Below are 10,706 nucleotides of genomic sequence, written 5' to 3' on the forward strand. Positions count from 1 at the left end.
GAGGAAGGAGAGGGGGAGGGGTGGGAAAGCAGATGGGCGCTTCTCCTGTGTGCCCTGGCCGGGAATTGAACCCGGGACTTCTGCATGCCAGGCCAACGCTCTACCACTGAGCCAACCAGCCAGGGCACTTTGTGTTTTTAATCTATTATTTTCTTTCATTTATTCTCTCTTTCATTTCTTAATTTTTGAATACCTAACTTTTAACACTGGTTATTGGTAACTTTTTCCCTACAGGCAGAATATTGCTACCAGAATTATAAAGAAACAGCTTTGGAAAAATTAATACAGCGTTAGTGATGTGGAAAAACTCATACTTAATGTTAAGAGATTTCAATTTCTTAAAGGTGGGGGTCTTCATCATCCAGACTACTCTTTGGCTTTGCCTATCATTTTTAAGACTGAGTACCCTGTCCAGTTTAACTGTGTGGGTTGATCATTGAAAACAAGCCTGGTCTACAGAATCAAATCTGTCACACCCCAAGCAAATGACAAGACAGTACTGACAGACAAATGAGAAATAAGACCCTCCTTAACAAAACTGGCTGCTTTTTGACCAGGGTTTATTGGGCTCTTTGAAAAACCATGGAAATTGTTCTCCAGTAGAGCCTGGCATTCAGCCACGCTGTCAAACATCAGAGGGATGCTCTCTGCTGGGCTGGCTGTGTCAGGACAAGGAGCAGGGCATGTTGGTGGAGGGGGCAGAGACAGTAGGACTGTAAACAGAGGCAAAGCTTCATGAAAGGACAAAACCAAATGCCACTGCTGTCACTGTCCCGAATTACGGGAAGTGGCTGTCATGAGAGACCATCCTGGGAGTATAGGAATCACTGTGGCTTTTTCAACCCGGACGACCTCCTGACAGCTGGTGTCACGATGCCTCTATTTCAAATAGTTACCATCTTCTCAGGTTGAAAGGACCTTCAGGTCCTATAATTCTATTTCCTTGAACACATGTGCTTGCTAGACACCTGGGTAGGAGAAAACACTGTGATGAGGAGCTTGCCAGGTGGATCCCAGTTGGGCACACGTGGGAGTCTGTCTATCTCCCCTCCTCTCACTTAAAAAGAAAAGTATTATTGGAGGCATGTTCAAAGTAGGACAAGGCCCTGAAGATGGAATCTCTAATTCTAAAGAAGAAGGTTTAAAGGAGTATTTAAAGAAGGGTGACATTTATGCAGAATTTTGAAGGAAAACTAATCGTTTACTAGGTAAATGGTTCTAGGGGTTTAGAGGTTGGTTTGGAGAGAGAGAAAGATATTTGAGGTAGATAAAGACCGCCAGAATATGGAAAGGGGTAAAGGCATAAACAGAATTCCGGTGACTACAGGACTGTTCCGTCGGAAAGAAAGCTGGAGACGGGAATAAAGCTTATAAGGAGGCACAGGGCAGATAAGAAAAGGCTTTGTCTGCTGCAGTGTTAATTCGGGGCACCTGTTCAGATCAGGCCTTTCTATGGGACCTGCCCATCACTCACAACTTTGCTGAAGGTGTAAGTCAAGCTGACATGTTTGTCTCTGGTTGTCCCAGGTCACAAGTGATTATGACAAGAGGTGGTTAAATGACCTCAAAGGAACCAAGCCACAGACTTGGCTGAACCCATCAAGTTGACTTCTCTTCAAAAATATGAATAAAGTAATGATCATATCAGTGTGTGATGGGTTGTGAGCAGAGGTTTCTTAGAGCTGGGCTAGGGCAGCTCCTCTCCACCATGTGCCCTCCTGACATTCGTGGGTCTCCAGAGAGAAACAAGATGAAAGAACAGGTGCTCAGAGAGAAGCAGAGACGTGGCATCATGTGACTCCTGAGCCAGGTTCCCGAGGGGCACTTCTGCCTTTGTGTGCCTTCAGATACCGCCACCAGTTTGAATACTTTTGGAGGAGAATCCGTTTATCCTCTTTGCAAACAAGCAATACTCAATCGCATGCTGTTCCTAAGAGACTGGATTTTATCTTACAGCTTTGGAGATACCATGGAAAGCATTAAGCAAGGGGGAACACCACCAGCTTTCTCCTGCTGTCATAAAATAACGTGGCTGCGACATGGAGGATGGGTCGAAGAGGAGGAAATGCAGAAGGAGAGGAAACTGGTAGGAAGCCACGGGATTGCTCTGGGGAAGGGCTGAGGAATTCCTGAACTAAGAAAGGCCTGACCTGTGGTGGCACAGTGGGTGGAGCGTTGACCTGGAATGCTGAGGTCACCGGTTCGAAGCCCTGGGCTTCCCTGGTCAAGGCACATATGGGAGTTTACGCTTCCTGCTCCTCCCCCCCACCCCTTTCTCTCTCTCCTCTCTAAAATGAATAAATAAAATCTTAAAAAAAAGAAAGAAAAAAGAAATGACCCTAAGGAAAGGAGTAGCAAGCTAGGCAGCAAACCCAGATAGCAGGGCCCACTGAATGACTGTGGGCAAGGATCATGGGTGATGAATTAGCTTGTGTGACTAGTAGACTCTAATAATTAGGAGGAGATCGATTTGCGTGTGAAAAAATAATGAAATTAGGTTCCAAGACTCTGAGGCAAGGGTAGAGCATTGCCACGGAGGTCCAGACACCTAGGGAGTCCTGGCCTCCCACACACAGCCTGCAAGTGCGCCAACGGCGTGAAGGAGCTGCCAGGGGCAGGGAGTGGGACGGGGCATGCAAAGGTCTAAAACAGGACTAGGAGGAGCAGCAGTACTCAGGGACAGACGGAGGAAAAGACTGAGAAGGAATGAAGAAGAGATCAAAGAAAAGCCAGGAGAGTGATGGTCGGGAAAAAAAAATCAATAGTTTCCCCCAAACCGTTGTCAAATGATGCAGTAAATGAATGAAGATTTGTATTTTGACAGTTCAAGGGCCATGGTGGCTTTCATCACAAGATGTGCTGAGATCTAAGGGACAGACGGATGAGCGGGGCACAGACTGGCGTGGGGAGCCCGTGGGCGGAGCTACCAGGTGTCCGCCACAGACACAGGCTGGGTGTGCGGGAAAGCTGGTCAGGATTTGCTGAAAACTACACACACGTGAAAGTCTGTGGGTTTTTTCATTTTCTGACTATAGACTTCCTTCATTCTGAAATCTAACAGCCTATCTAAGAGTAGTTAAGAACTGCATTTTTTTCCCAGGCTTACGAAATCAAAAGGGCAAGCTTCCACTTTGCTAAACCAGAGAATATGATTACTGTGTAACCAAAATAACTTAATGGCTAGATAAGATCATTGAAAGGATCTGGAAGAGTCATAGATGCAAGTAAGTCATTTCATATTATGTTAATCTCCCTTTCCCAGCTGACACTACCGATCTCACGCTACTGGGTCCTAATGGGATGCCGCCCAGGCGACTTGCTAAGCAGGCTCTGCCGCCACTGCCACCGCCACGGGGATGCAGGGCTCCCTGGGGCTACAGGCTGAGCCTTGGGCCCTCGGAGCTCGGCCTCCTGCAGGGGGCCCTGCAGTGCCGGCTAGTGTCTGTCCTCAGTGGACTTCGCTCTCTTTCTGTCTGGACTTCAAGTTCCCTTGCCGCCTTATTACCCTCCTTTGCTATCTAGTAAGTGCTCCATGGACCCTGACATTGACCGGAACCAGACTTGCCTACGCCCGAGTCCCCCTCACTCGGGGACCTCAGCTCTGAACCAGCCGAGTGAATTTCCCACAGTTTGTCCCCAGCGGCCTCCACCTCTCCGCTTGGCTGCGCTCCCGAGGGCTCAGCGTGGCCCTCATTCATTAAAGGTCACAATTTTTAATCACAGATAAGTGGCTGCTTTAACAGAAAAAGCATTCAGCTTGCTTTCTACATTTTTCCAGAGACAAACTGAAGTGCAACAGAAGAAACGAAGTTCTCACATTCAACTCCAAGCCGCGGGCAGTGATGTGAATGGGCAGAGGACGTGACCGTTTCAGGGGAGTGTCCTTGCTTTTCAGTGAGCGAGGAACTCTTGGGATAGCTATGAAATTCCTGCTTCAGGATTATGAGTCTAACTAGTGTTTTAGGAATTGGTTAAGAAAAATCTTAGATGTAATAATCAATGACTTCCTGCTGTAGTGTGGTTGACTAATAATCCTGTCTTTACAACATTTTCTAAAAAAGAATTTGGCATTTTTCCTGTTGTAAAAACTAATATGCCAAGTTAAAGACAAATTTTATTGTCTTGTGAACCTATTTTTGCATTTGACATTATCAGTGAAATACGTTATGGTAAAAAAAAAAAAAAAAAGGAAGCAATTCAAGTTTTAAAAGTGTGACCCCAAAGACACATCATTATAGTACCAACTGCAAAATTGATCCTCTCCTTGGTATCTCTATCACCTCCTTTCTAACAAATAAAATCTAAATTGATCTATTGTTTAATTGGTCTTCAGAACATTTTTCACCTTGAATTTTAGGGTTTTGATATTAAAAATATTAATAATCACTGATTATTCCTGGCTTGGAAATATTTTAGGATTATTTCTGAACATTTAATGATTTTAATCTGCTTTTAAAAAATACTCTGTGACAGCAATATTTTAGGGTGCTAGGTATATTTTGTGACATATTTAGGTAGCTTCTGGCCAGAGAAAATCCACAGACTAGGGCTGAACGTTTTATCAATATATTGAGATTCTTTTTATTCCCAGACCACAAATGGACAGGAAGAGCTTTGCCCTCATGAAGTGAGTGTTTAACAACTAAAAATAGTTCACAGACTGTGAAGTCACTAAAAAGACATAGCAAACATGGGAAAAATGAGGGCCTTGTAACTCGCTTTCTGCGGAAAGACAATTTCCTAGTACATTAGGGACAGGAATGGGCCATCAGACCGATGTGCATTTCTTCCCCAGGGGCACTTATGTTGGGAATGCTGACAGAGGACAAAAGCAGATACTAGGAAGAAAATATGGTCTTCTCGCCCTGTGAGTGGCCATCAAGCAGCACTCTCCTCCCAGCAAAGTCAGGGCACAATTAGAGGAGGAATCAGATTAGGAACTTCATTAGCCTTCCAATGCCCAGGGTGAGACGTGAGTCACTCAGGGGCAGGGAGGCCAGTGAGAGATCCAACAGCTGCAGGAATTAGTGTTAATCAAGTGGAGTGTGTCTGACGGGGGATGTGAGCCCTTGGAAAGACCTCAGCGTGTACTTTCTCCTTTTCCTGGCTCCCATTAATCCCTGGAATTGCCTGTGTCTTATATATCCCAGAATGGGAAGGGCCCACTTGGAAATTATTTTAAGGTTAATTGCTCACAGGGAACATTTGATAGTTGCCGTGCTTCTGTGACTGCCGCCGCCCCCCCCCCCCCCCCCCGCGTCCACATTGCCATGGTCCTTCCTCATGGAATAGAAGCACTTCCATCCCTAGAGACAGAGAGAGGTCAGACCTGTGGCCTGGAGGAACGGCAGACTCCCAATGGGAAGGAGCTTTCTCTGGCTTCCCTGTCCACCCATCTCAGACCACAGGTGGGCAGTGGAGCCCAGAGGTGCGTGGGAAGTGATGGGTGCGTGAGAGGAGCGTCAGCCCCAGGCGACTGCCTACCTCAGAGCATCCGTAACTACAGCCGCTTCCCCTCTCACACCCTACCCTCAGCAGACCGGACCTGGGTTAGGAACTGAGGCTCCTTCTCTCTCTCAGCACAGGGCTGCTGCAGCTGCTGGCATGATGCAATCAGACATCCAGTGAGTTCTGGTCAAGGGAGACGGCCCACCTGCCTTGCTAAGCAGACTACCAGAAACTCCATTTGAAGCATATGTGGGAGAGCTAGGGAGTGCATCAAATATTAGTGCCAATTTTTTTTCAATTTTTATTTATTCATTTTAGAGAGGAGAGAGACACAGAGAGAGAGAGAGAGAGAGAGAGAGAGAGAGAGAGAGAAGAGACAGAGAGAGAGAAGGGGGGGAGGAGCTGGAAGCATCAACTCCCATATGTGCCTTGACCAGGCAAGTCCAGGGTTTTGAACCAGCGACCTCAGCATTTCCAGGTCGACGCTTTATCCACTGCGCCACCACAGGTCAGGCTTAGTGCCAATTTTTATGAAAGCAACATATTTGTTTGTTTTCAGTCCCGTGTAGTTGCAACGTACAGACAATCAGAGTATGGCTTGTTCCAGGCGTCTCCAAACAAGGCCGGCAGGCCGCATGCGGCCCCCTGAGGCCATTTATCCCGCCCCCGTCGCACTTCCGGAAGGAGCACCTCTTTCATTGGTGGTCGGTGAGAGGAGCACTGTATGTGGCGATCCTCCAATGGGCTGAAGGACAGTGAACTGGCCCTCTGTGTAAAAAGGTTGGGGACCCCAAAGGAGAGCAGTTGTAGCAAGGAAAGCAGTCTCTTGGCTTACATGTATGTTTGCTACCTGGTGGTCCCTTAGGATACACATAATTGTAAACAGAAACTTGTTTCATCCCTAACAGCAACTAAGAGTCGGTCATCCCTGGTTGGAGGTTCTGCCTGTCCTACTTTTTAGATGCATGTCCTCTTTAGATGCAGTCACTTGACAGCCTGAACCTCAGGGTCCCCACCTATAAAAACAGGGGGAGTAACACCATTCAGAAATTTTATTGGAAATAATATGCTGTGCTTTGCATATCTACCACGCAGCAGGTCAGTAGTAGGTATAATTAATTGTTATTATTAAAATCTCAGGCGTCCTGTACGCCATCCTCCCGGTAAGCACCACAGCGGCCCTGGCTCCCGTCCTCTCTCAAGCTGCCTCCCAGACCACTCAGGTGGAATCTCTAAGCTTCATTTTGTATTGCTGAAGGGTCGCCTGGAGTATTTGTTAAAATGCAAGTTCCCTGGCCCCCACCTTTAGAGATTCTGACTCTGTCGATTTGCAACGCCGCCCATAATTGCATTGTGAAAAGCATCCCATCCCAGATGTTTTTCGCTCAGGTAATCAGATGGACCATCTTTTGAAAAACAAGCCTTTATGCACGAACGGCCCTGGACCCCCCCTCAGGTTCTGGCACCTCGTGATGCTGCTGTTTGGCTATTGTTCACGGAGTAGTCAAATTTGTTCAAAGTGTAATGACATGATCTTTATAGATATTATGTTATTTTATTTCAATAATAGTCTTATGCTATTGTCATTTGTGTCCTGGTTTTATATTGAGGAAACTGTAACTGGAATATCCCAAATATCCCATGTCTGGGTCCAGGGCTGAGACGACAGGGAAAGCAAGGGCCGACTATTGCTCATTCTTTATTTTGTGTCAATCATGTTTTCTTGTGTGCATACATGCAAACACACAGACAAACACACAGAAACAATGCATATATGCATATATGTGAATGTATTTCTAAGCAATATTGTATTATATTTGTAAAATAGATTCCTATTGATATATGTTCTATAGTTCCTTATTTACATGGATGTTTAATGCTCAATTGAATGACTATAACATATGTCAAAGAATAACTAAGGACTAAGAATAGTATGTGTTGAATCTGAATTTAATAATTTAAGTTATTTCTTGATTGAATTTATTGGGGTGACATTAATTAATAAAATTATATAGGTTCCAGGTGCTCAGTTCTATAACACATCATCTGTCTATTGTATCCTGTGCTCTCAACCCCAAGTCAAGTCTCCTTCCATCACCATTTATCCTCCTTTTACCCTCTTTTACCTCCGCTCATCGCCCAAAATTTAATTTTTAGAGTAGCATCTTTCTGGTGTCAATTTAGGGACTCTTCCTGAAAACTTTCGAATAAGATAAGAATTTTGAAAGGCACTTTTTGATTGAATACAAAAGAGAATTCAGAAGCATTTGTTGGCATGGGTCATTATCATCGCCTGATGGCTTTTGAACAGGCACTAAGTCTGGTCTAATTCTCTGCATGGTCCAAGGTGAACGGTAGAAGTTCCAAGTAAACTGAAGGTCGGGTGGCAGTCAAGTTCATTTGCTCATGTCCGAGATTAGACAGAGATTTTTTTTAACACACAATCAAGTCATCCATTCTCTTGTTGAGGTACATTTAGGTTATTTCCAGGTTTCTTATGTTGTTGTTATTAAAAATAATGCTGCTGTGAACGTTTTAAACATGTGTCCTGGTGCACATGGTGAACTGTCTTGCAGACATGTACCTAGTAGTGAGTCATAGCCTCTGTCTGTGCACCTTGAGGTTTACGAGGCAACGTTAAATTGTTTTTCCAAAGAATCTGTGCTCGTTTCCACTGCCACAGCCACGTGTGAGACCGCTGCTGTGCATTCCTGCCACCTTTTGCCCCTTCTGGCTGGTGATGAATGAACAGATCCCTTGCGAGTCAATTTGGGACATGACAAGAGGTTTGAAGAAATGCAACATTACGAATCCCGTGCAGAATCTGCATTAGGGATCTTCAGGGAAGAGCTTGGTTTATCTTTTACTGTTATTTCTTTATTTCTGTATTTTGGTATAAGTGCCTTGCAGAATGCTGGCACTTACAAGGTTTCACATATTCATATTCACTTGGTTGTAAAATCCTAGCCCCTGAATTGCCTTTCTCTCTGGTTTGTGTATTTTAAAAATCCTTAAAAGGCTTGTGTGCATTTTATCTCTCCGAAATGGGCATAATTCCAATCTATCATGTAGGATTTTTGTGTGGGTTTATAATAATGGGTTTAATGGCTGAAAAGCATATGTAATGTTCATATAAATAATGAGGTTAGTACATCAAAACAAAAGTGGAGGGATGCTTCGAGGCCAAGTTTATAAGAATAGACATAAACACAAAAAATCTCTGCATGCCTTTAAGTACAGTAAAGTTCCAGATATGTACTGACTGAGCGTGAGCCAGGACACAGAGCAGCTGTGTCCGCCTAGCTTAGCAGGTGCTGGGTCCTCGGCCAGTCTCCGGTGGTGGCAAATTAAGGTCACAGGCATAGGTAGCACTTGCTCTTCCTGTCACCTTCTGATCATCTGAAGATGATTAGATGCAATGTTGTTCTGCAGGCAGGCGAACATGCCTTCAAGGAATTGTAGAAGGATATGGAGAACTCACAAAGTCCAAGGAGTGTTGGGACCCAAGGCAGAAAAAAAATGTGGCTTTTAGCCTTTTAGTTATTACATCTCCAGAACGAATCGTGCTCAGGCTGATCATGACTCCAAGTTACCTTCTCAGTGCCTGGCAATAGTCTATGACATTAGGTGGTGACTCAGCCTTCTCTTTGAGAGATGGGTGTCCACTTCCGAAAGCCAGCAAGCCTCTCAGCACCCTTCCTGACAAAAGCAATCAGCAACTGAGTAGTCAGCATCTGAATCGACTGCAGGCAGGCCTGTCTGGGAGTCAGGACAGAGGCAGCCCGACTCCCCTTCGGAAATAAAATCCAGTACAATCCAAGACATTTCTATTGCGTTTCCATTATGCTCACAGCAGTGAAGTGGCCATCACAGGGGAGACAGAAGGAGGAGGCCAGAGCGCTTGCTCCAAGGAGCTTGCAATTGGAGGTGTTCTTGGCTTCAAAAGGGAAGAGAGGCAAGAAGAGAAAGAAGTCACACCTGTTGTACTGCTAAAGTAAGCCTTCACCCTTCTTGCTTACAAAATTATTATCCACAAACACCAGGGATTTTCCAAAAAAGATGGGCAGCCTCAGTAAAGGGCTCAGTGCTTTCTTAGGCGTGTTTTCACCAGAGACAGAGAGGAAAGCTGTGGAGCAGGGATCCACCTCAGAAACGGACTGCTGGGCCGAGGTCAGGCCACACAGAGGGCTGTCTCAGACCGCAGAGAGAACTGTCTTTGCAAAAGTGCTGCTAGCTCCTGGGTATGTGACACTGCAGCAGGGTGAATTGGACCAATGTCAGCCCAGAAAAACTGGAACGGTCTGCGTGTATCTGGAAGCAAATGCTCCACAGATGGAGAGCGAAGTGGGAAGTTAGCTCAGACCACTTGATTTTAATTAAACAGCTTTCAGTTTTGTGAACTCGGAAAACAAAAGGCGAGCAGAACTCATAATGTCCATGTGACAATGACTCTGTTTCTTTAACACCTAGATAAAAAGCCAGTGCAACACCCACTAGTGCCAAGCGTGGCACTAGGCTGTGGTTTCTTTTTCTAAGCAGGATAGTGTTCTTATTGCTGAGACCTTGTGGGAAGGGTCTGAGATGCATAGAATCAGAAAAAGAAGCTTTAGCAATTGTTGGCCTGTGTCTGAAGGGAGGGTAGACATAACCTATTTAGGGATGTTTGACAGAACACCTTTCAGGTGGGGACCACGGTTTCATCATTAGTGGTAATGATGGGTGGAGGGGTACCCCCAATCCTGCCCCCATCATTGACTCCAGCACTCATGGGTAGCATTTAGAGTGCATCCAACCAGAAACATCCATCATGAGGCCAGATGCAGGAACCTCACCAGGGTTCAGGTGCACACAAGGTTGGGGGCGAACTAGTTTGTTGCTTAGAGCTAACACGGACCGAGGTTATCTTTCTGCTGAAGGCTTTATAAGCCCCCCCCAGGTGAGAAAAAAGAGGGAGAGGCAGTCCATCCTAGCCTCTCTTCCATCTTCACGCCTGCCCCTAACCTTATTAATGCCTCCTCTTCTCCCCCCTCATCTCATACTGCTCTTATTCAGAATTCACGAGGCAGAGAATACAGTAGCTACGGTACTGACATTCTAATACTGAACATACAATGTCTAAGGGAGTTGTCCTCAACTTGGGCAACATGACCCTTCATGGGGACACCTGGCAATATCTGGAGATGTTTTGGGGTGTCAGAACTGGGAAAGGGGTGCTGGCATGTGAAGGAAGAAATCAGGGATGCAGTTAAATGGTCCAC

General features: G+C 45.5%; 1 long non-coding RNA gene across 1 annotated transcript; it reads left to right on the plus strand.

The window, feature by feature from the left end:
* Window positions 1-1,956: 1,956 nt before the first annotated feature.
* Window positions 1,957-4,148, plus strand: LOC136307785 (uncharacterized). Its single transcript, XR_010726005.1, has 3 exons — window positions 1,957-2,086; window positions 3,101-3,224; window positions 3,779-4,148. It is a non-coding gene; the product is annotated as an uncharacterized lncRNA (long non-coding RNA).
* The last annotated feature ends 6,558 nt before the right edge of the window (window positions 4,149-10,706 follow it).

This window comes from Saccopteryx bilineata, chromosome 6 (genome assembly GCF_036850765.1).
Source record: "Saccopteryx bilineata isolate mSacBil1 chromosome 6, mSacBil1_pri_phased_curated, whole genome shotgun sequence".
NCBI classification, from domain to species: Eukaryota; Metazoa; Chordata; class Mammalia; order Chiroptera; family Emballonuridae; genus Saccopteryx; species Saccopteryx bilineata.